Below are 26,163 nucleotides of genomic sequence, written 5' to 3'. Positions count from 1 at the left end.
TTTAAATGTTTTCCCCCTTCTTTTCTCTTGTCTTTATCCACCTTCACAAAAAATTGTTAGAGTTCATAACAAGAATGTACAAGATAGAATATTCATGAATGGGATATGTTAGAGTTACTTTCAAATGTCCATTAGGATTTCTACCTACATGATTCATGACTTTTTTAACAGTTCTCCTTGAGCTCAAACTTTCCTTAACTGATATCAGCCAAGAAGTGATTTTTTTAAATTATTGAATACCCCCAATTGTCAGTGATGGGACACTAGATGAGGATGACTCTGAGCTACAACAGTGAATAGTCTGTTGGGTTTTGCCAAAATGCTCAGAATCCAACTGACCACCATATTTGGGATCAGGAAGGAATTTTCCCTTGTGTTAGAATAGCACAGACCTGTTGTTGTTGTTGTCTTCCTCTTCAGCACAGGGTATCAGTCATGGACAGGGTTAAAGTAGATTGGTGAATTCTCTGTAACTTAAAATGTTTAAAATCATGATTTTGAGGACTTCAGTAACTCAGCCAGAGGGTGGGCAAGGTTTTGTGGCATGCAACGTGCAGGAGATCAGACTAGATGAGTAGTTTTCAAACTATGGGTCACAACCCAGTACTGAGTTGTGGAATATCACTCCACTGCAGACCGTGCTGCACCCCAGAAGTGGCCAGCAGAAGGCCTGACTCCTGGAGTGGAGTGTGTTGGGGGGGGCGGAAATGAATAGGGCTTTGCACACTGTTTCTGCCCTGAGCACCAGTTCTGCACTCCCACTGTCTGGGAACCTACCGCTGGCTGCTTCTCTGGCACAGTATGGACTGTGGTGCCAGGACAGGCAGGAAGCCTGCCTTAACACCCCCACTGCACCCCTGACTGGGAGCCACTTGAAGTAAGCCCCTCTCCCCTAGCCCTGACTCCCCTCAAAGCCAAGCCCCCGCCTACAGAGCAAAGCTCTCATCCCCAGCCCTATCCCAGAGCCCACACTCTAATCAAATTATGTTGGATCATGGACATCAACAATTTTCTTCAACTGGGTCATGAGAAAAAAGGATTTGAAAGCCATTGCACTATATGATCATGATAGTCCCCGTGGTCAGAAGTCATTGGTGACTTCAGCTCAGGCCTCACGCCAGGCCCATGCTTCAGGGTCTTTCTTTCTCCTACAGTACCATATTGCCCTAAAATTTGAGTCAGAATCCAATTATAAAGAGTTCAAATAAGACGCCACTATGATCTTTACAGGGAAAAAATGGGAAACAAAGCAAAAACGTATCTTGGAAATTAATATTATTGGAAAGTATCCGGATACATACGAGATAACACGAAGTAGAATTCTTGTTGTTTACTGTTTATGAGAAAGAGTTTCCACTGTGGTTAAGCCTGAGGGGAAAATGGAAAAAACAACCCAGGAAAAGTTATCTTCTGCACATGCTCAGTAATGGTGTCTCCTGAAATATTAGCAGCATGATAAAGATGTCACTAGTGGTAAACAGCACATTTCTTGGCCTGACTTGACCAGGGGCCCACCAGCATAAAGGGCTGCTCTTGACTGCTGGGACAATCAGTGGTGCTGGAACAATTTTTAGGGTAGAGATGCTGAGCTGCACCCTCTTGTCCCTATATGCACCCCACACAGCCCCCAGCTGGGACCACTCTTCAGGGCAGTTACAGAGCCCCAGGCTAGGGTCAGGAGTGGAGCTCAGTGGCCAGCAGCCAGGATTGTGGGGACAATGGCCAGGATCAGTGGCAGGGCAGTGACCACAAACTGAGGGCCAGTGGCAGAGGGCCAGGACCTACTGACTACAGGCAGCACCAGAGACTGGCAACAGAGTCTCTGGATGTGGGGCTGTCCACTGGGACCCCAGGTAGTAACTGGGGCTCTGGGCATGAGCTGCCAAGCAGGACCCTGGTATGAGGTCATGCTGGGTACAAAGATTGGGAGTGCTGCAACATCCTGTTACCCCTACTTAATGTGCCGATGAGGGACAATTTAAATAAGGGGAATAAAAGTATCTTATTGATATGCCACCCTTCCCCCACCTTCCCTCACATACAACCTCCTCCCCCCCTCCCCAGGAGTGATTAAACTCCACAGTTATCAGCTGCAATTTTATGCATATTCCATATTATAATTGGGAAGATTTACAGTGTAAACTGATATGCTGCTGTCTCTGCAGAAAGCAGACCTCTGCCAAACAATAGCATCAGAAAAGGTACGAAATCACTCAAAGGCTCCATTCAATTCATTGTTCTAGATGTGACTTTCATAGCCTACATGGGATATTTATAATGCCAACATTATTAAAAACAGGCAGTTTATCTTTCCTTCTACTACTTAGTTATTTTAAAAAGGAAAACAAATACTAAAAATCAGTAATGCAATATTACAATTAATAACTTAAATGCTCCAGACTCAGGAAATTAAAATGTTATGGTCCTCATAACATTTATTCTCTCTCATTACACATTCTATATATGGTTAGGTAGAAATTTAACAGCCCAAAATTATTTATAAGTATTGTATGTGCAGCAGAGAGAAGGCAAGATTAGGATGTTAAAAAGAACTGTGAGAATCTTAGCTTTTTTTTTTCTTCCCCATTTCTTGATTTTTCCACATATAAAGCTGAAAACCTGGAGTTTTGTTACCATGGGGTTTTAATATCTGTCTGTATGTATATAAAACACAGCACAAACAGCACTAATAATATTTAGTGGTTCTTCAAATGCCAACAGAAAAAGCCAAAGAAATAAGGTCTGAGACTCAGGGTGTCATATTCCCGTCGAACAGGTGGAAGGAGGGCAGGTAATAAGCAACTGATTCAGGTCAAATTAAATCCTCCATCCCAGCTGGCCAAAAAGTAACACTGTTAACTTTGGAGGCCATTGACTGCATGAGAACTAAGACAACCAGAAGAATTAAGAACAAAATTGTGTCTGAACATTTTCCCACATCATATGGACTCATTGTTATCTCATGTGCATTATAATGTTTGCCCATTTTATAGTTCTATATGGCGCAATATACTGCACTGGAGTGCTCAGCTGTTTGTCACTCACTGCATTTCTAACTTATTACCTTTCTGCCAGCAAGCAAAGAGGGGCAAAAGGTATGCCTGGCAATCCTTTCAAAAACAAACAAAATAAACCACGTGTGAGAAACAAGATGGATCCCCTCTTTACCACTCGTAATTTTCTAAACTCAAAAGGATGGCTTATGTCCTTGGGTACAACTGTGGCCACTGGACCCTGCAGAAAAATGGCCCTAAATTCTGCAAAAAGAGATCCTGGTTTCTGTGACACACTAGTGTTGACTGTGCAGCAGCTTGAAGTATATTTTAATGGATCTTTTACTGAATTAACTAATGACCGTGAATAAAATAATCGGTACAATATTCCTCTTTGCCACCTGCCTTGCAGCACCTGGTGCAGAGGGCATTGCTGAACCCAAATAGGAAAGCAGCACAGATTTTGGTACTGATAATAAATACCTCTTCATAGACATTTTACAGATGAAGAAACTAAAACACAGAATCTTGCCCAAGCTCACACAACAAGGCAGCAAGGGGGGCTGCAAGCAGAACACAAATGTCTTGGCTTCAGTCTTATATGTAAGCCAACTGGAAATATCCTTCCCTTATGCTTACAATTTAGTGAAAAGAAACACTCTGAATGCTCCTAACATTCTGGTGTATGTTATTAATTAGGATCACAAATACAGAGTATTGTGATGAGCCCTTACCATAATTATATACTCTTGGGATGTTCTATATTATTAGGGAGGGAAAAAAGCTCATTAACTAAAGTTCTCTGGGTTCTGAAGAAGAATACATCAAAAAGCCACCTGCACATTACTGCGTTCCTAGACTCCTTTTGAGTTCAGAAGCAGTAATGATGAAAGACCAATGGACGTCTGTTTGCAGGACATATAAATCCCAGCCAAGAACTGCCCCTGAGTATGTCTTCAAGATTCAGCCCGGCTAGTCTGCACATCCAGTAAATTCAGGGCAATGTTTGACTCCTGGGTTTTTATTTAGCTGGATTCAATCCTCTGAGCCTCATTACAAAGTGGTTGTTTAAATTATGGAAATTTACACCAATGAATTTACATCAATACACTGTCTCAATGTGAAAAAGAGTGCTTGTGCCTTGCTATCATACCAGCGCAGTGTAGTAACGATTTGCTCAAGCCTATTTTCATAGTATCAATGAGCAGGCCTGCTGATGGGGAGGACAATGGGACAATTGCCTTAGGGTCCTCCAGTTCTTACAGGGTCCAGGGCTCCTAGCTATCACCACTCTGGACCCTTTAGAATTATCACTGGAGTACCAGGCGGTGTACCCCTGAGCCCTGCTCTGAACTCTGGTCGGTTCGGAGGGCCAGCAGGAAAGGAGGATGCCAGGCCATCCAGACAGTAGTGGGGGCTTGTTCCCCAGCCCCATCCCTTCTGTCCAAGGCCCCACTCCTCGTGGAAGCACGGAGCCAGTCCCTTCCCACACTGCTCAGAGGTCTGGCATGCCTGTTGGTTCTCCTGCCAATGAGCTCACTAAGGGTGTGTCTAGACTACATGCCTCCGTCGACGGAGGCATGTAGATTAGACAGATCGGCAGAGGGAAACGAAGCCGCGATTTAAATAATCGTGGCTTCATTTAAATGGCTGCTCCACTCTGCCAATCAGCTGTTTGTCGGCAGATCGGGGCAGTCTGGACGCGCCGCTGTCGACAAGGAAGCCTTTGTCGATCGGCGCAGGTAAACCTGGCTTCACGAGGCATACCTGCGCCGATCGACAAAGGCTTCCTTGTCGACAGCGGCGCGTCCAGACTGCCCCGATCTGCCGACAAAAAGCTGATCAGCAGAGTGGGGCAGCCATTTAAATTTAAATGATGCCGCGATTATTTAAATCGCAGCTTCATTTCCCTCTGCCGATCTGTCTAATCTACATGCCTCCATCGACGGAGGCATGTAGTCTAGACACACCCTAAGTGTAGCAATTATGCCACTGGACCGTTTCCCTAAATACTCATTGAATTCTTCAAAATCCTAACTCCTAAGTCTGACACAGTAACCTGTATGTGGAGTCCTTCCATCCAGACCAAATATTACCTCCTTGTACTAACCACCCCATAGCCACTCTGACAGATATTACGGCCTCAGTAGCTTCTGCACAACAACATTCTCCAGCCAATGCAAGAGTGGGTGAACAATTTACAGATCCACTAGTCACACTCTCACATGTCTAATGGGCTACCTGTTGTATTCAGCTGGAAGAAACTGGCTCAAAGACTCAAAAGTGTTAACTTGATACTGTCACGATCTGACATTAAACAGTGCTAACCAAAATGTAAAAATAACTACTTTGTGCCTGGCAAAGGTCTGAGGTTTGATACAGTGACCATAGTCTACTTAGCACCTTGGCAAGCACGTCAGTATAATTCATTTGACCTTTCTGATAAAGATACAAAAAGGAAACAAAACCAGTTAAAGCATTTGAAATGTAAGTTACAGTGAAGGTCAATTTGTAGAACCATTTACCGCAACACACCCTGTCATGGCTCCTTCCCCACTCTGGCATGATAAATGCAGAAGTGGGGGCCAGCAAGTGTACCCCAAAGTCTTATCTACCAGGCTTTGGTATAAAACTTCCCCAAAAATCTTTAAAAAACCTAGATCTTGGGAATAAAACTTCCGCTGCCACCACCCAAATATTGATAAAGAAATCAGGGGAAAGATCATTTGGGAAATCTCACCCCTAAAATAAAAATCAGGGCACACAATTAACCAATGCCAGGTTAATAAAAAAAAGAAAGAACTTTTATTAGTACAACAATATTCCTGTTGCAAGCATAATGACTAGATGGGAAGGTAACAAAATATACTCACGGAGAAACTCCATGGGCCTAGAACTTAGGGGCTACGTCTACACTGGCCCCTTCTTCATTTTACGAGGCATAACACCTTCTGTCGACAGAGTTCTGTCAACAGAAGGTGTTATTGCCTGTAGGGTTGCGTCTAGACTACAGGGTTTTGTCGACAAAGCAGCTTGCTTTGTCGACAGAACTGAATGTGTCTCGACGCTCTATGTCGACAGAAGTTTTGTTGACAGATACTGTCGACAAAACTTCTGTCGACAAAACCCTGTAGTCTAGACGTACCCTTAGTTACAAAAAAAAGCCAAAACATCTTTTAAACAGTGCCAGATATCAGATCCCATACCCAACCCTTATACAATAAAGTTTAACGAAACTACCTAAACGTTACCCTACTTACAGAAAGTGAAGAATTGTTTCTTGGAGAGAGAGACATGCTTGTCCCTCTCTGTAGCTGCAGAGGACTCACTCAGAGAGAGAAAAGGAGAAAAGGAAAAAAAACCCAAATTCCTTTGTCCCATTTTGAAAGTCCCACCTACATTCCTATTGGTCACTCCACCTGGCTAGGTGTAGTTAACTCCTTAATCCCCAGGCTGCTGGCTAACCCTCATAATCATGAAACACCCCATCCTGAAAATCTCCTGTTTTGCTGGTGTGGATCAGGAGTGTACCTCTGCAATGTGTAGGTTTGTCTGGCCTCCTCCAGAGATGCTGTATGCATCCAAATCTCCATCCCTCATCCAGCCCTTCTGGGTTCACTGCCATTTGAGCCACACACAGCTTCAGACTGAGGGAAGGAATAGAGGCTTTAATTATTTAAACTCTCTCACTCTCCTGGCCACAGTCCCAATGGTTGAAAACTCTATCTGGCAGAACGGTACTATTGGTGCTTCTTTATTAAAACAGATGCATGTGTCCAAAAATCACAGGCTGTCCTAGCCTCCCCACCCGCTTTTCTTGAGAGCTGGTCACACTAGATAGTTTACGTTACCCTCTCTAATAGCTTCCTGTATCACCATGGTAGTTTAACTAATCTATCCCTGATGAAAGCAAAAACAGAGATAAATGACACCAATGACTAAAAACACATGACTGGATAAGGGTACAATAACTGTTTGAGTGAATCAGGCCATACCTAATGGAACCAGCAATTTTTTAAAAAGTGAATTGAAAACTGAAGCATATGTAATGTCTGACTTCTTATCAGACAGACCAGATTCCCTCCTACATAAAATCCATATCTATCCCTTTACATGCAAGTGGAAATATTATTCTGTCTTAATGATAAAAAATGAGTATTACACAAAGACAAGAATCAGATAAAAAAACCCAAACAAGCAAATTTGCTGGCTAGTGAAGCTGGTGAGCATGAGTCTACACCTATCACTGACCCATGCCTCCCTTGTCTTAAATCACACCGTGGGCCAACAAACAGTGGTTTGCAGTCATCTGAGTTTGTTTAGTAACAGCATCAGTCAGCAGCCCCTCGATCTCTGTGAAACACGAGTTGGAAGTCAGTTTCTGACAACACCAAAAATAAAATAAAATGTGGGATGGAAAAAATGTGTTTCACTGACTGGAAAATTTAATTCTGAAAAGGTTTAGTCCTATGAATGATATATATACACACACCTGTTCCTCATGTTTTAGCTTGCCTACATTTGTTTTAGTGATGTGTCATGAAATTGCAACCCCCCAGTGAAGAATGAAATACTAACTCTGTGCAGTACTTACACTTTCTACATCAGATGTCTCTTTTTCATCATAATGGGACATCCTGGGAATCCCAGAGCCATGAAGATTAATAAGCTGCATGCTTGAATTGGCAAAATTACCCAGATTTTTAAGCAGGATCCCACAATGCACAACATCTAGCAAACATGCATACTAATTAGAAATCTGTAAAGGTTTTATTGGTAGCAGTTGCAATTAATGGGAACATCATTTTTTCATCAGTCATTATTCCCCAAGAAGCAGTCAAAGTAGACCAAAGGGACAGATTCTAGTAACAATGCCTGATAAAGGAAGTCTAATGCTTTAAAACGATACATTTTAGCAGATGAGAATCCACCTAAAATGTATGGTGGAGTTGTGCCTGGGTGCCTGAAAGAGACCAAATTGAGAATGCCACACTCAGGGCAGATTGCAAGAATCATAGTAGACAATCCCCCAAAATTCATGATTTGATAACTAGAATCACTGAGCTAGTAATAAAAAAGCTTCTATAGCATGACGCTGGTTAATCAGAAGCCAAACAGTTCCACCCACCCCCACAGGCATTCCAGCTCTCAACTCCCATCCACACAAACAGGACTAATACAATGAGACGTTACTGAAAACTTAGATTTGCCATATGTGAGGCTCCCCCCCCCCCCCCCCAGCCAATATGCAACTCAAATCTTACCCAAATGCTGTTCTGTCAGCTAATCATTAGAAAACTAAGATTTATTAATAAGATAAAATAGTTAACAGAGCACATATGTATAGACTATTGCAAAGTCCTTATATCAGGTTTGTAGCAGGGATGAAATAGACTTGCAAAAGTCTTTCTGATAAGTTCAAAAGGCTTGGAAGGTCCTCAGTCCATAGCTCAAAATACCCATTTTAGCTGTAAACCCATAGGTCAAATGTGGAGCAGGAAAAAGTCCAAGCAGGAACATCACAGCTTGCAACACATAGCCTTGTCTAGGTGCATGGAGCTCAGGGTCACATAAGCATAGAAAATTACTGGTAAAAGATGGAGTCTCAGGTCACATATCCATACATAGTTTGGTGAATGACACGTTAGCCATTGGCTTCTTGCTGTCTGAAACATCCACAGGAAAGGCCGACTGGGTGGGATGAGTTTTCTTGATGGCCCAATGCGAGTGAAGTGCCCTTAGTGGGTTATCAACACATAGCTACCTATCCTGATGTAAATTTCTCTGGAGGTTATAACCCAGCTATACAACACTTTTGAGATACAGATACATAGCCAGTATTCATAATTTCAGATACAGTAGACTTCCGATAATCCGGCACCCTTGGGACCCAGGTGGTGCCGGATTATCAGAAATGCCGGACTATCAGGAGGTACTCTGGCAGGGGCGGATCTCGTCGAAGGAGAAGTGGAGGACGGGGCGGGGGTGTGCCAAACCCTCCCTCCTGCTGCAGGCAGGCAGCCGCATTCAGGACATTCTGGTCAGTTACAGTCACTCCGGCTGGATCCACAGCCGACACGCAGTTAATGTAATTTTCCTCTCTACTGCCGGGAGGAGGGGGGCAGGGGAAGGTAGGGGTCGGTGGGAGAGGGGAAGGGAGAGGGAAAGGGGTCTCCCATCGACCCCTACCTTCCCCTGCCCCCCTCCTCCCAGCAGTAGAGAGGAAAATTACATTAACTGCGTGTCGGCTGTGGATCCAGCCGCAGTTAATCAATTACTCTGACAACTTGAAGCAGCTGCCGGAGCACTTCCGGGTTGCAGTTGGTGCCGGACCATCAGGCATACCGGACCACTGGATGCCGGACCACCGGAGTTTTACTGTACAAACAAGATCGTCACATTTAGCAATTCACACCTTTTCTGTCAATACCCTATATGACATACTTCATACAAAGATTTATTGCAACTGTGTAACAGATATAACAGTGATATAAATGGTCCCCTTTCTTATACACAGCATCACAGGAGTCTTCCTGTAGAAACACACTATGGACTTCTCAACTTGCAGTCTCTAATAGAAACTGGGCAGGTTAGTGTTTTATGGCTGGAGTTTTCTCCCACTTCTAAATCCAATGAGAGGATGGATAGCTTGAGTAGAATGGAAAGTCTTGTGCCCTGCCACCTATCTAAAGAGAATACCAGTCTCATGGGCTCCAAATTTGGCTTCAGTTTTTAATACACTAACTTTCAAAAATTGTAAACAGAATAAAATGTGAGGATAACATCTCAGCTGCTTGGATCTTACAATAACCACCTCTGAAGGCAATTTGGCAAAAAGTTTTTACAAACTCAGTCAGACTGGTATGTGTGTTCTGACTGTCTCGCACTAGGCTGACCATGTGAAAGTTTCTACTGTCAAACAGGGTGACATGAAAAGACAGAAGTCAGTAAGTTATCTTGTTAAAAGCCAACTCTCTAGAGTCAAACTCCATAAATTTTAGAGTTCTTCTCATTGTTACAGATTAGGCTGGGCAGCATGTGATAGGAGCACCCGAAACAAACTTGAAATGTTTGCTTTATCCGGAGTCTACTCCATGCATTACAAGTAATAAATATTTCTTTTGCATAGTGCTGTCTGTCCTCCTACTGAAAAGAAAGAGGAGTCTGTGACACACCAAAACAGTTTAATCATTTATTAAAGGATAAGCACAGTTATTTTCTTTCACGGTAAGAAAGCCAGAAGAGTTTAGCTCAAAGAGTAAAAAGCAAGCTGTGACAGGGAGCAGCAGAACGAACAGCAAGAGGTCAATTTAGAACTTTAAATATTTAAAAGGTATGTGGATTGGAAATGGTAACACTTTGTAGCTGCGCTAGACTTTAAGTGCCAAGTATAAACTTATTGTTGCATTACTGTGTATAGAGCTCACCCATTATATTCCAGAGAGACAGTCTCTTTGGAAACTACAGCCTCAGATTCTTAGACTTCCCACATAAAAGTTATGCTAGTTACGGCCCAGCTCAGCAGAGCATTTAAATATATGCATCATTGTCCAGGGATGCTTAAGTGCATCCCTGTTTCAAAAAGGAACTCGATTCCCATTCACAAAAGTATCTCTGATCAGGGAGGCCACTTAATCACATGCATAACTATAAGCCCATGTTTAAATCCCACTGAAGGTAATGAAACAAATATGTACTTACTGAACATCATCTCTGTTTGGGTAATGTTTGCAGTTATTTTCAATTTCCCATGAACTTATCCTATCCGCCATGTCTGACAGATGCATGGAGCCAGCACAGCTCGGCTCTATTGTCATGAGCCTTGCAAACACAGGATGTGTGATCCTCCAGTATCTGCAGAGCTGTAAGAAGAATGGTAGCCAGCATGACACATTTTGCAGTCTGTTTGCTATGGGACATTGTAAGAGCCAACTGAAGGTTGTTGGTGTTGTTCACAGAGCAGTTGCAAAGAAGTAGAGCATCACTTGAGTCTAAGAAATGATCAAAGGCTGAAGGGATTGCATTGAAATTCAGGTTTGGGATACCGCAGCCACAGTTCATAACTTTCAGAAGTGAAAGGCCCCATTGCTGGGCCTGTGTGCCAAGCTCAGCCCAACCATCCAACTCGAACACCAAAGTGAGAACTGCACCATCTATGGGGAAGCAAGTGGTGAGCACATTTTGAAGTGGAAAAATCCACCCTGGGGACTATTGTCATTCATTGTACAGAGCCTTTAATCATTTCCTGCTATGCAGAGCTGAGACTCCCAGGGGATGGCGCTGCAGTTATGGGGCTCTCAGACTGCAGTACAGGAATAGACAGCACTCCCATCCCTGGCCCCAGAGCAACTTGGCATAGTGTACATAAGCAGGAAGGCTTTCTTTTCAATTATTATACAGGTACTGGTGGGTCACTGAGGACGCTTCACCGATATCAGGCTTGGCTGGTCAGGAAAGGTGGCTGATGCACATCTTAAGAATATGGGACTGTTCAGAACATTACAAGCAGGCGCTTTTTTTCCCAACAGGCAGCTCACCATTGGTGATGTTGAAATGCCAATAATGATTCTGGAGGTCCCAGCTCAATTCTTATTCCCCCGGATCATGAAGCTATACACTGACCACCTCAGCAGTAACAAGAAAAGATTCAATGACAAAATCAGCAGGTGCAGAAATAACAGTTGAATGTGCTTCCGGTAGGCTGAAAGGGCATTGGCATTGTTTACTCACCAGATTGCATCGCAATGTGAAAAATCTCAGTGGCAATATCTGCCTTTTATGTCTTGAATAATATTTGTGAAGCCAAGGGGAAAATTGCCACAGGGATGGAGGGCAGAGGTGGAGCCACTCTCTGCTGAGTTTGAACAATCAGACACAAGGGCTATCAAATTAATTCATTATGGAGCTACACGGCTTAGGGGGGCTTTGAAGATCACTTTGACAGCAAGCCACAATAACATGGGGCAATGTATTGTGCTCAACCTGGCACAGCAGTTTGGGGGCCTGTGAATAATTGTGTGATGCTTGTTGCACATCTGAGCATTTATCACTGACACTGCACCTATTAATGATAGTCAGAGATGAAAGTAACTTAACATTTCTTACAGGTACTGTCCTATTTCAACTTGGGTCCCCACCAGCTGTTTAAAGAGCTTCCTGCTGGCTTTTGCTGCAACGCAGCCAGCTCCTGCTGGAGCTTCACACCAGGGTGCATCAGCTTACTTTCACCTCTAGATAGGGTGTTTGCAGGATGTTAATGTTGACTACACTGGTTGGCACTGACCCTATGAGCAATGAGTGTACCATTACTTTCACTGCCAGCCGGCTTTAGACAGCAATATGTTATACATTAATAGATGAATAAGTTTCAGAACTAAAGAGTTGCATCCTCTTAGGAACACAGGTCTAATAAAACATGAAGGCCTTAAGAGTAAATACATTTTAAACTTAATAAAAATAGGAATCTCAATAAAACAAGAAGGAAACTGATGTACATGAACAGTAGCAAAAATCCCCTTTGGCCATAGATGGGACACTAGAAGGGGAGGGTTCTGAGTTTCTAGAGAATTCTTTCCTGGGGTCTAGTTGGTGGGTTTTGCCCACATGGTCAGGGATTAATTGACTACCATCTTTCAGACTAGGAAGGAATTTTCCCCCAGGTCAAATTAATAGTGACCCTGGACTTTTTTTGCCTCTGCAGCATGGGGCACAGCTCTGTAATTTTAAATCTTTATTTGAAGACTTTAGTAATTCAGCCAGAGGCAAGAAATTTATTTCAGGAGTGGGGGAGTGAGGTTCTGTGGCCTGCGTCATTCAGGTCAGACTAGACGACCATTATGGTCCTTTCTGATGTTAAAGACTCTCCCCCCCCCCGGTGTGTAGTGGAAAGGGCAGACATTCAGGCCCTGAGCCCACAGGGAATGCGGAGGTGGTGTGTAGGGAGGCACTATGCTGTAGTTCTCCACAGACAGCACTCAGGGTTGAGCTAAGGACTGTTGAACCTGGAGATCCACAAGAGCCTCTCTTGTTTTCCTGTCTCTTCTGTCAGCTCTTTCCTTCTATAACCAGTTGCAATATTCATCCTCAAGAGCCTCTGCTCAAGGTCTGATTCAGCTCCTGTCTTGTAGGATCTCACAGAAAGTGTCCTCCTGCTTCTTTTTTCTCTTTGTCTGGCTCAGACATTCCATGGATTGGGAGCAATGCTGCAGGGCATCAGTAATATCCTTTCTCCTCTTTGGGATGCTTTGGCCCTGAAATCAACTCCAAATGACCATGCCGCTTTCTTAGAGTGGTGCGACTTCATGATGCATATTAGAGGTGGGAAGTGCTATTAAATTCAAGGCAGCCCAACCTAGAGGCCCAAGTCTGTGAGGGGGCAAGGATAGCTCAGTATGGCATAATGACCAACGCCAGGGGACTGTCCTTGTAGTCAGGGCAGTAGGGCCTAGAAGTGGGAGCCATCAAGCTAGACAACCAGGAACAGGGATTTCAAATATTTGCAGGGGGGTTAAAAGGAGGCTGCTGGTATGTGTGACCCCTTGGCAATAGCGTTAACAATTGTAACTAGAGCGGTCAATATGAGACACTGAGGATTAATGCTGGAGGACTATTATGGTTAACATAGGTAATGCAGTATCTACATGCATGCTGAATTGATCTCTGTACATTGACAATGGCCCAAAGTCACTCAGGGAGCTGGAGTTACTATATAGGGTACATCTAGACCACAAGCCTCTTTTGAAAGAGATCATCTAGAGAGCCCCAAGTCTTTATAAAAAGAGCTGATTTTTCGAAAGAGAGCACCCGGGCAATCTGGATGCTCTTTCAAAAAAGCCCCGTTTGCGTTCAACAGCAGCCTAGATTCAGGTGAAATTTTCAGAAAAGGCCACTTAAATAAAAAACCAACCTGTATTCTAGACATAACCTTAGTTAGGTTAGAGGGGCTCTTCCATCAGTGTGAGAAATTAAAGTGTAGACACATGCAAAACAAGGTCAGTACAAAGTCAATGTAAGATGCCTTGTAGTGTGGACCACACCTCAGAACCATTTAGTGGTTATTCCTGAGAACTCCTGCAAGATGGATAAGCTCGCATAGGACTGGAGAAGGCAAACATTGTACTTCTCTTTAAAAATGGGGAGACTATCTGGGCATATATAGACCAGTCAAATTGACTTCAAGTCCTGGAAAGATACTGGAAAAAATTTATCAAAAACAATCCATTTGTAAAAATCTACAGGATTATAAAACCTGACATGAATTTGTCAAGAACTAATCATGCTAAACCCACCTAATTTCCTTCTTTTTTTTTAGGATTACTAGCCTAGTGGATGAGGTTGGGGAAAAGCAATAGATTTGATTTATTATGATTTTAGTAAAATTTTACACAGTCCCATGTAACATTTTTGTAAACTAACTAGGGAAGCATGGTCTAAATTAAGTTACTAGAAGATGGGTGCATAACTGGTTGAAAAACCGTATTCAAACTATAGTTATCAAAGACTCACTGTCCAAACAGGAGGGCATATTTAGTGGGGTCCTGCAGAGTTCTTTCCTGGGTCCAATATTACACATTGGACCTCTATAAACCAGAACTCTCTGGTCTGACAACATCTGTGGTCCCAGTGTACAGCAGGGGGTTGAGGGGCCAGGAGCCTGTTGTGATTGGAGGGGATTGCGGGGGGTGGGAGCCAGAGTGTGGTTCAGCTGGGCTGAGGGCGGGGGGGTAGAGGAGGATATAGTAAGTTAAGGGTCAGTAACATGGAATCAGCAGGCCTAAATAGAGGCCTATAACATGAAAACAGCAACAGGCCTGCATTCTAGTGAGCAAGACTTTGGTTCAGTAACACAGGAGCCAAGAAAGAAGCCCTACTGCTAATTGTGTATGTTAGATGGAGCATGGAAGGACACAGGGAGGCATCAAGTACAGACTGTATGCCAAAGGGAAGTAGCGGAACATCTTAATAAGAAGTGTCTTGGTACAAAGACTCCCCAAAAACTAATGCACATGCCGACCTAGGTTCAGCACCAGGTTGAGATTGACAGCATGAAGGCTAGTAAGTAAGCCCCCCTTCTGTAAGGTGAGGGGTGGTAACTAGGCAACAGAGGGTGACAACCTGGTAGGTAAAGAAATGATGTAAGTTGTTTGTACATGTCTATAAAAGGACACCGCAAATGATGCGCAACCACTGACCTTTGGGGGGGAGGGAAGAGAAGAGGCTGCACTAGGCATGTGAACGGCAGGCATCATTGTCTAAGAGTTACAGAATGCACAGTGGCTTAACAGATATTAAGAGCAGTTAGAGTTAGATGGCCATAGGCCTGCTTGGTTTTGGTACCTTGTCAACGTGGGCCAAAGGCGCAATGGTGTAGCATTGTAGGATCTCTGCTACCAACTAATAAACCTGCTCAATTGATTGCAAACCTTGGCTGCATCTGTCATGTCGGGGGGCTCCCAGAGATCTCCTGTGTTGACCCAAGTGCACGGAGTCTAACATTCTAGATAAAGACAGCACTGATAGTTACGCACTCAGCTGAGATTTTACCACCACCAGAGTAGAGATCCTGTCAGGAGTGCGCCAAGACAACCCTGAGAACCCTGACCAGACAATACTGACAGTACAGACCACTGAAGTATGACAGGGCATGGGGTGGGACTAGCCGCAGAAGTGCCAGAAATGACCTCCCCTGATCCAGAAAAATACCTCATCAGGAATCAGTCAGGTCCTGAGGGTGCCGGACCAGGAAAGTCCAACCTATAGTCAACTATTTCATTAAATTATTTAGAAAATAAAGTGGAGAGCTAGCTTATACAATTTGTGGATGACACCAAAGTGGGAGGGGTGGCAAGCGTCCTGGAGGACAGGATTAGAATTGAAAATGATCTTGATAAATTGGAGCATTTGCCATTACTGAATTTCATCTTGATTTCAGACCAGTGGAAGGTACCACATTTGAGGATGCACATCTACAAACAGGAAATAACTGGCCACACAGTAATACTAAAAAAGGGATCTGGGGGAGGTTAAAGTTTATCACAAATTGGGATACATTTGCAAAAGAGGACAATATAATTATGGGGTGTTTTAAAACAAGTGTCGTGTGTAATTCATGTGTGATAATTGTTCCACTACCCAGCACTGTGGAGATCTCAGATGGAGTGCTGTGTCTAGCTTTGGGAGCCTGGCTTAAAGATAGATATGGATAATATGGAGAGAAGAGCAACAAAACCAAGAAAGGTTTAGAAAACCTATCCTATGGAAAAAAGGTTAAAAACTGAGCATGTTTAGTGTTGAGGAATGCATAGAACATGTAAAATGCTGTAATAAAGAGGATGGTGATCAGCTGCTCTCCAGCTCCAGTGAAGGTTGGAGAAGTAGGCAGTGTAATCTTCAAAAAGAAATTAGCATAAATATTAGAGGAATATCATTCCATCTCTAAAAGATGGGGTATGTCTACACAGCAAAGTTATTTTGAAATAACTTTCCTAGCATCTACACAGCCAAACTGCTATTTTGAAATAAATTTGAAATAGCAGAGCGCTTATTTAAATTTGGTAAATCTCATTCTATGAGGAATAACGCCAAATTTGAAATACCTATTTTGAAATAAGTGCTGTGTAGACACTTATTTCGAAATAGGGGGCCTCCAGCCTTCCCAGGGTGCCCTGGTGGCCACTCCAGCCTCAACCAAGAACACTCCTCTCCCTCCCCACCTCCCCAGAGCCCTTAAAGGGGTAGACACTGGCCACATTGCCTGTGCCAGATCCAAGCCTGCCAGCCCAGAGCCAGCAGTCACTGCCCCGACCCAGCAGCCCCAAAACATGAGCCAGCAACCCACTGACAGCCAGCCCTCCGCCGCTCCCCAGAATCAATCTTCCAGCTCCCAGGAGCCTGCCAGAGCCCGGAGAAGGTGGGCACCTTCCTGGTCCAGGGTGGAGCTCATGGACCTTATTCAGGTTTGGGGGTGATGCCCCCAACATCCATGTTCTCCACACTAGATGGAGGAACGCAGCAGTCTGTGGCAGGATAGCTGCCAGCCTGGCCACCTAAGGCCACATGCCAACACAGGAGCAGGTTTGCATGACAATCAAGTTGGTCCAGCAAGATCCCCAACACTGAGCTTCCTCTCCCCCTTCTACCCCTTGCTTCCCCCTTCCAGCTCCCTCCTCCCTGGTTTCTCCCTCCCCTCGCCTGTATTTCAAAATGCATTATGTGTAGACGCATTATTATGAAATCAGATATTTCAAAATAACACTGTAGAGTAGACATACCCATAGTTAAATACTGGAATAAATTACCAAGAAAGATTGTAGAATCCCCATTCTTGAAGTTTAAGAATAGATTAGAGTAGACCAACACCTGTCAGAGATGGGCTAAGTATAGCTGGTCCTCCTTCAGCAAAGGGGATGGGCTAGATGATCTCCTGAGGTTCCTTCCAGCCTACATTTCTAGGATATTGCGTATGAGAGAGTTGGGTGATATACAGCCTTGACATTTGAATTTAATACATGGATTATTCTTTGCTTCTGCACTCTTACTGGATATAACCTTTAATAAACTCCTTTCGCAGTGGAGAAAATGTTATGATTAATCTTGACTGCAGATCCACATGTTGTTCTCTGCAAATATTCCCATGAACAGACACTTCACTCCCACAGATTTTTCACAAAGAAACAATGAATGTAGATAAAAGTGACTCAACATGATTTGGAAAAATTCTATTTATAAGTTGCCAGAACATTGGAGAGTCGTTTCTCATTATTCACTCAGCTCCAGTGATCTCAGCATTAACAGATATAGCACAAATCAGGGCCCTCCCAGTACAGCAACAAGTGAAAGAAGAGTAGTGAGGAAATAAAAGTTTTCCTTAACTGAGTTGCAGACTCTCCCCCTTTAGCCCCTTCTTCCCCCTCCCCCTCCCCCCCCCCAAGTGGTTTCTGGCTATACTAAGGAGACAGAAGGTCACAGGACAAGATAATGGCTCTTAAAGCTAAGGGCAAACTCTTGCAAAAGCTCTCCAAGATGCTGTTTCATCTCAGGCCATGTGTTTGGTCCAAATTGTGTGAGACACTAAAATTGCAAGGGCAGTAAAGTTACCTGAGTTGGGCAGGTACCACACAGCTCACAGGTACTCAAAACTTTTCTGAATGGGTTCAGACTGAGCACTCTCTATTAACATCACTGTACAGGAGAATGCCTTTGACCAAGCTAAAAGCCAGATCCTTAGATGTATAGGAAATGAGTACCCTGGTCCAGGATCTAGAGGTCCAGTTAAAATTCTTAGTTCTAATGGCAGCTCCTTATTTCAAGGCTCCATTACAGATGCCAAACTAAAGCTTATTAAAATAATTGCTTATTAGCATAAAACATTATTGCTTATGAAGACAATGGCATGACAGTATAAGTATAAAAAAAGGGAACTGACTGTAAGATCTGAGGATTTGCCTAGAGGTTTATGTATAACAGCCACTTTGAACAAGTCTAAATTTAACCAATACTCTATAAAAGGAAAAACCGAAATGCTCGGCACATCATACACTTGTCGCTAGCACTCATTTAAAAGACTGTGGAACGAGCTATTTAAATGCACTTGTTGACCTACTTTTTATTCTCAGCATTTGGCAAAAAAGTTAACTTGAAAGCACAGGTTTGTTTTTTTCCCCCGCTATAAATCATGTTTTCATAAGGGTCTTTCTGTCCAAGACTTCCTTTTGAGCTATTTTCCATTGTACACCCAGGTGATGATTGTCTGCAAAATGTGAGGAGATGGAAAAGTATTTTAATGCATTGTTCCCCATAGGTGATCCTTAGTATCTAACATCTTGGAAATCACTTTGCCCTTATTCAGTCTTTTCCATGTCCTCTCATTTTAACCACTTTAGTTTCACAGGAATACTATACTGATCATAAAAGAAGCGGAATGCTATAGAAGGTAGTCACATTTTGCTACTTTGGAAAAAGTGACTGCGTTTATTTATAATTCTTTGTTATACAAATTCTTTCCTTAACACATCCAAATTATTCATTTCTGTTTGTCCTAAGTATGTATCTTCAGCAATTCAGCTATTCTGCAATATACAAAACAAACTAGTTCAAAATGTTTGTTTTGACAATAGATGTTCTTACATTTTAAACTAAAGGCCAAAATACACATATGATTTAAGTAGGTCAGAATAAATTCCCTGGCCCAATACTGAAAACCCAGCACTTGCTTAACTTTATGCATGTGAGAAATCCCACTAACACAATGAAATTAGCATTTATGTGTTTGCAGGAATTGACTCTCACTCTTATCTGCACATTGAAAACTTATGCCTATCAAGACTTCAACATTCTCCAACAGAAATGCAAGTGTGCAACATACAAAAGGAGAAATAAATAATCACAGTAGCCTGTAACCGTTTGAATCAGTGAGAGGCCACGCTGACTCACAGCAAGCCCCCAGTCTGGAGCCACAATGGCCGAGCAGCCACTAATTAGCAGTTCTAATGGCCCCCTGGCTCAGGGCCAGGAAGTACTCAACAATGAAATAGGGGTCTTAGGGGCTTCACAACAGTTTGTGGACCCAGGTCCAAATTCAGGGCAAGGGAACAAATACACCAGGAAACAGTAGGGTGGTTTCTCGGCACAGGCCTGTTTGCAGGCTAAGCCAGGGGTTGACACTCCTCACTGGCAGAGAGCTGACAAATGCAAGGAGGTATGCCCCATGGGGGAGATCTTCCACCCAGGGGAAAGGGTGTCGGAGGGGGAGGGGGAAGGAATGACACACAGGCCTTCCCTACTCCACCATGTCCCAGTCCAGGGCCCTAATAGTTGCAAGGTGGCAGCCACTGGACTGGAGGGCTCCAGGCCAGAACACATCGTCCAGGTCAGTGAGTCAGCACCACAGTGCGCTGCCCACCCAACCTCCATTTCTTCAGCCATCCCAGAGTCAGCTGTACCTGGGTCACTTCCCTGCTCTCCCTGGGGGCCTATCTGGATTGGCTGGCCCACCTCGCTGTCAGCTAGGAACAGGGGTGCCGGCAGGGTGTCCCTCGACTCAGGATCTAGGGTAGGCAAGGGCCCAGGCAGTCTGGCCCACTCAGCGGGATCTCGCTCCAGTCCTGAGGGTCCACATAGATCGGTGGGCTCGGGCGGCGGCTTCCTCAGGTGTCCCCCGGAATCCTAGTCCAGTAGTGGCCAGGGTGGTGTAGGCCTAGGCTCAGGGGTTGGTAGCAGCCCGGGCAGCCCGACCGGGTCATTCACCGGATCACAGCGCGGCAGAGCCTTTCTACACTGGGGCTGAGGAAGAGCCTCTGCCCTGCTCGGCAGCTGGGCTGTGACTGAGCTGGGAGCTCCCCTTCTCATACCTCTAGCTCTCACTTCCTGTTTCTGTGGGAGTTTCCTCCTCTGAGTCAGTAGGAGGCCACGCTGACACTACATAGCCAAAAAAGCAACTTCCAGCTAAGGAAGACTGCACACAGCTCTTCAATCAGCAGTTCTCCCTTCTGCTTATAGCCCATAAAGGTTCCAAACTAACTCCACTATAATAATCCAAATCACAGCAGACTGAATTATCATGGCTTGTCTCATTGCAGTTGTGCCAGAAGATAATTTGGACCAGCAAATCTAGCCACCACTGGATTAAAATATATTATGGCTAAATCTGAACCCGTAACAATAGCTCAGTTCCGACAGTACAAGGCACAGAAAATCCTACACAATGGTACTATTCTATTCTGTTTTTATTTGAGATTAGTGGATTTAAAACTAAGATACCTGAATTACACTGGTAGTCTTCTGGTTTTACCACATATATAAAATGGTCAAACCAACATTCAATATGGATATGCTAGAGGTTGGGGTACATAGAATGTGTACTTGAAGGAGAGTCTCCATATCAGTAATGTACAAGTCCTAAATATAAATACAGTACAAAGATGCTTAGTTACCATCCCCAGCACCATCACTTTCCCCAATATACTGCTCTCACTTTCTTTCAAAGGAGAATTTTCTGTAAATGGCCAAGAATAATTATTATGAAAGTAAACTGTTTAATAGTCTAGCTGACTAGTTCTCTTTTACAACATTGGCATCCATAGTAAGTTCCTACCAGTGTATGTCGTACTGTAAACTGCATTCTGTCCCACTGTTAAGTTTCAAGTAATCTAGTGTTCTTTACCATAGAACATCAGTCACTGATATACTATATATAGCCACAAAAAACTTGTGCCACCTGGTCTACACCACTAAAACTACATCTAGACTCCACTGCTTTTCCCAGAAAAGCAATGCTGTGTCCAAGGAATGCATCCACTTTTTTGGAAAAATTTTTGAAAAAACAGATGCGCTATTTCACCATCCCTGTAAATCTGTATTAGACCTGCTAAATCAAACTCAAAGGGTGCCCTCCCATCAGTGCCAGTAATCCTGCTCCTCATGAGGAGTAAGCGAAGTCGATGGGGGATGGCACAGAAACTTCTGCCTTCCCTTGTAGTGTAGACCAGGCTTCAGTGACTGTCACCTAGTTCCATTTTTCTGTTAATTTTTTTCAAGAAGCCAAAATACCTGATTGTTCCTGAGGCTTTTAGAACATTGACAACCAATTCCTTATTGAGGGGATAAAGCTCATATTATAGCACAATGCATTCCGAAAGGAGGGGTGAATTGCAGTGGAACTCCAGAGTTCAGATCCAAGGTATCCTAGATGACAGCTGCATAACAGAAAGACACATAGTGAACCCAACACTATGTTTAACCTAAACTCATTGATAATTATTTTTTAAATATTTTGCTTTGGTTAAATGCCAAGCTAGAATTACAGTAGGTTTAAATTTAGGAAATGTGACACTCTGGCTTCCTCATAGAGTGTACAATTAACACATTTCACTTCAAGGTTCCATTACTACTTTTTGCATTCAGTTTAATAATTATGACTAACTTACTTCCACGGGGGAAGTAATGCTTTATCCCTTATCTGCAGCAGATTGTTGATCACAAAAGAAAAAAAGGCTAAGATCCAGTTTAAAAGAGGAAAGGGGGAATTAGCATTCAACCATAAAACTACAGCTTTTAAGGTTGCACCTTTTGGCGTCCACAGATAGCGTTGCTCAGAAAAATTATGGAATCACATTGATTTTCAAAATATGAAAGACAAATATCTCATGTTTTATAGGACTAAACACAATTTAGTCTTTGCTGAGCAGACTTATTCTCATATATAAAAGGGTGCCAGTCAATTACATCAAACAGTTTCATTCAGGTCACTAAACATCAGTTGGTAGCATGATTTAGAAGCTAGTAGTGTATTATGCAAGTGCACAGCAATTCTGCGATTTGGAATTGAAATGGAAATTTCAATGTGGATGAATATTGACAGTAAGCACATACAGCAGCAGGGACTCTCCTGCACTTAGAGAAAGCCGTATGACTACTGCTCTGTTTTTACAAGGAATTTTCCCTCCTTCCACAATGCAAGAATTGTGTTTTAAATTCAGAGTAATTTAATTTCTTCCAGAGTAGCACAAATGGGTTTTTTTAAAATATGAAGAAGAAACAAAATAATTACACTTAATTTCATGGTTGTAGATTCTTAAAAGCCATTATATTCTTGTGCCAATGGAGTCTTTATTTTTTAAAGAAATTAGTTGTATGCTTTTTTTTAGAAGAATTGAAATTGAAGAGTACATTGGTATAATGAAGTAACATTTGAAGTGTTATGTTTTGTGGGAGGCCAAAATACTAAAAAAATATATGGCTAATTTTTCCCTTTTACTTTCTCCTCAAAATAAATTGGTGATGATTAACAGCATATTCAAATAGCAAATGGAAGCTGTTTTTAAATACCTACCACAGTTTACTTAATAAAAGAAATCTATGTCTTAGTCGTGAATATCATCTGTGGGGCCCTGATGTCCCTGAATTGACTTGGGTGACACCACCACCATACGATACCGACCTCATCAACCTTAAACTATGAAACTTGCTGGAGCAGCAACTCAAAACTGGCATGCTCTGTTGATCAAGCCACCTCAACACTGACCAGAATGACCAGCTCCGAGATGAAAGGGTAGTTCACTCTCCAGAAGTACTCAGACTTCAGTCTCTGCTACAATAAGTCAACAGGGCCAATTATCACATTCTAGGGCTTTGTGTGTTGCAGATACCTCTCCAGTAATAGCTTGACCAAGATCAACTCTTCACATGTGCCAAAGTTCATTCTTCAGATGGCAAGGATTTTTGGTTATTGTCGGCCTGGATTTCAGCTGGCAATTTCCTATTACCAATCCTCAGAACTAACCATCACAGAACTAAATTTAAATCCTCTGCCTATTCCACCCTCCCATGGCCTATTTTTATTCATCCCTAAGAAAGGCAATGGATGTGTCATGGGGTCCACCGACTGCACATGGCATCTCCTCCCGACAGCTCTAGGAACTAGTCCTTGCAAGGTGCCTCCATGTTCCAACAGTTTCTATCCATGGTCATCCTGCAGCCTCTCACTTCTGGAATTGGAGCTTCCTGTTCATGGCTTGGGCCTCCAGCCAGGTCACTAAAGTCCTCCCCTTCTGGGGAAGTCAAAGACCAGCTGTCTGGCTGATACCCTAATGCCCAGTACCCCTTCCCACCAAGGGCTGCCTTCTACACTGGGTTCTAGCCCAGGGATGCTATTACAACCAGTCACAATCTGTAGTGTCCTACCTTTGCTGCTGTTTCTCTGTGCTTTTTCCTACTTATCCAACCCCTCACTCTTTCTGGGTTTGCCAGATTAGCTCCTGGACTTTATTCAGATTCCTCCTGATCCTGCCCAGCTGAGCACATTTCTAACAGCAACTTGGGTAGTTAATTGGCCTTTAACTCTACAGGCCTTCTGTGGGGCAAGCACCCCATCACCAGATCATATATACAACTGATTGTTAAACCAGAGTTAGCAATGCAGTGTAAAAAGACCAAACAAGATTATATTGCTGTATCTAGAAATTAAATAGGACATCTATTGGAACTGCTCACATACTAGCTATCATTCTTTAATTTTTTATTGATCAGCATATAAATGCATGTGTATGAGAGTTGAGTGTGTAACCATGTTTCTAAAAAAGCAAACATTCTAAAATGTATTAGTGAGAGTGTTGTAAGCACTTCTGCTCTACCCCACAATGATTATCATATAATCATAGAATATTAGAGTTAGAAGAAATATCAGTTCTAATCCAACCCCCTGCTTGAAGCAGGAACAACCCCGACTAAATGATCCTAGTCAGGGCTCTTTCAAGCTGGGCCTCATAAACCTTTAAGGAAGCAGATTCCAGCAGCTCCCTAAGTAACCTATTCCAGTGTTCACCACCCTACTAGTGAAATATTTTTTCCTAATATCCAACCTAGACCTCCCCCACTGCAACTTGAGACCATTGCTCCTTATTTTGTTATCTGTCACTACTGAGAACAGCCTGGCTCCATCCTCTTTGGAACCCCTAATCAGGTAGTTGAAGGCTTCTATCAAATTTCCCCTGCATTTTCTTCTGCAGACTAAATAGGGTCAGTTCCCTCAGCACCTCCTCATAAGCCATGAACGCCAACCTCCTCATCATTTTGTTGTCCTCTGCTGGACACTTTCCAATTTGTCCATATCCTTTCTGTAGTGAAAGGACCAAAACTGGATTCCAGATGTAACTTCACCAGCACTAAACACAGGAGAATGATCACTTCCCTCAATCTGTTGGCAATGCTCTTACTAATACAGACCAATAAGCCATTAGCCTTCTTGGCAACAAAGTCACACTGTTGACTCATATCCAGCTTCTAGATTAGGCCTCAACCTGTTCTGGCTGCCACATTTCAAGAAAAAAAAAAAGTAGACAAATTGGAAAAAGTCCAGAAAAAGATGAGCAAAAAATATGAAAGGTCTAGAAAACGTGATCTATGAGGAAGATTGAAAAAAGGGTTTGTTTAGTCTGGAGAAGAAGAGACCAAGGGAAGGGGATAGAACAGTTTTTAAGTACATAAAAGTTTGTTACAAAGAAGAAAGAAGTAAAATGTTAGTTAACATCTGAGGCTAGGACACTGAACAATGCGTTTAAAGTACAGCAATGGTGCTTTGGATTGGACATTAGGAAGGTTTTTTTCTATCAAGGTAGTTTAAGCACTAGAATAAATTGACTAGGGAGATTGTACATTGGAGATTTTTTGAGCAGATTAGCTAAACATCTGTCAGAGATGGTCTAGATAATCTTTAGTGCTGCCTTCAGTGTAGAGGAGTGGACTATGTGACCTCTTGAAGTGTCTTTCAATCTTACGATTCTATAAGAAAGACTTTCATAATGCAGGCATATATTTCTGAAATATTCATTGTGAAATTGTGGACTTATGGAATCCCTGGGAGTTTTAGCAATAATTTCAATGGGGCCAGAGTTTCAGCCATAGTATTTAAAAAAAAATTCCCACTTAGGTGTAATCTTCTAGTTGTACTGGCTTCATTCCATCTGCCTCCCTTTGTCCAGAGAGAGGAGCCATTCTCTTTTCAGCTGCTTGTCATGCTACTTTCAAAATGGTTTAGAAACTGCAAGAGGGGATTAACGGCAGTCTCTCTCCTTCCAGATTCTTGCATTTCCCATTCCCACCCCTCCCCCACCCCATCTTTACACCTCAGCCATGATGTACATATTTTCACTGGAAAAAAAAAAACCCAAACATTTTCTGACTGAGGTCTTCCAATAGAATTTAAATCAGAAAATGGCCCAGGCATGAGGCAGTGCCTCTCAGTTTCTCTCAATTTGGATCTAACACACATCCTAAAAGGCAGCTACTTTACAAATCTAGAGTGAGATTTACAGAAAGCACCTAAATGACATCCAATGGATCTCACATGCCCAAGTCACTTGGGCTATTGTGAAAATTCTGCCCTTATTTACTTTTGGGAAAGTTGAATCAAGGTCTTACTAAAACTCCTCATTTCAGCTCATCTACAAGAACTAAGATGAAAAAGCCCAAGGGAAAAACTCTGGGTTTTCAGTAGAGTAAATACCTGGACAGATATACACTCTGTCTTCTTGAACAGGAATAGTCAGAGGAGAAATAATTAAAGCATACAAGTCTCCAAAACTTTCAATCACCTCATAGCTTTGGGCTGATGTGTCCAAACCAATAGCTATAAATTCTGACTCTACATTTCTGGGTACAAGATTTTTTTAATTAA

Source organism: Pelodiscus sinensis, chromosome 2 (genome assembly GCF_052426305.1).
Source record: "Pelodiscus sinensis isolate ZL-2025 chromosome 2, ASM5242630v1, whole genome shotgun sequence".
In the NCBI taxonomy this organism is placed as follows: Eukaryota; Metazoa; Chordata; order Testudines; family Trionychidae; genus Pelodiscus; species Pelodiscus sinensis.
This window is presented reverse-complemented; position numbering follows the sequence as displayed.